Here is an 835-nt window from a genome sequence, read left to right as displayed (position 1 = left end):
TGCCTCAGCCTCCCGAGTAGCTGGGACTACAGGCGGCCGCCACCGTGCCCGGTTAATTTTTTTTTTAATTTCTAGTAGAGACGGGGGTTTCACCGTGTTAGCCAGAATGGTCTCTATCTCCTGACCTCATGATTCGCCCGCCTCGGCCTCCCAAAGTGTTGGGATTACAGGCGTGAGCCACCGCACCCAGCCTAGAATACTGAAATTATTGATAGCTTGCATAATCTCAGCTTTTTTGAACTTCCACAACTTTTGGAATATGTCATAATTTTTCCGTTTCAAATGTGTTCAGAGGAAACAGAATATAAAACATCACCAAAAAATTGCAGTACGTAAAATTTCTGGACCATGTGTTACTTGATCTGGAAGTTTAAAATTTGGACTAAAAGGTTTTATTGAAATAAAGCCTCTTAAAATGAAAAATCATATACTTTTAACATCACTTTCAAGCTAATAAGTATAAGAATTCTTTTGGAAATTAGAAGTGGAAACACCCTGGAACCTCATGATAATTGACCCTCTGGATCACCAGATTAGTTTAACAGATATGTCCAAGGAAGTTGAGCTATAGGGAGTAAGAAAAAGCATCATGATAATGTTTTGTCAATAACATGGCACTTCAGCAGAGATTCATAGATGATGGTATGCCCATGCATCATTTGCTCTTCAAATATCTATGTGCTTGGAGCCACAGTTTCCTAAGCGCATAGTTTTTGGTCCTGCCTCATGTAAAATAGTTAATGATTATCATTTACTTGGAAAGATTTTACCTGTGAAGTGTAATTCTTTGATTAGGGGTAGGGGTATGAGGTAACAGGAAGTTTCTTCTGGAATT

Source organism: Trachypithecus francoisi, unplaced genomic scaffold (genome assembly GCF_009764315.1).
Source record: "Trachypithecus francoisi isolate TF-2019V2 unplaced genomic scaffold, Tfra_2.0 Lachesis_group12, whole genome shotgun sequence".
In the NCBI taxonomy this organism is placed as follows: Eukaryota; Metazoa; Chordata; class Mammalia; order Primates; family Cercopithecidae; genus Trachypithecus; species Trachypithecus francoisi.
Note: the sequence above shows the minus strand (reverse complement) of the source record.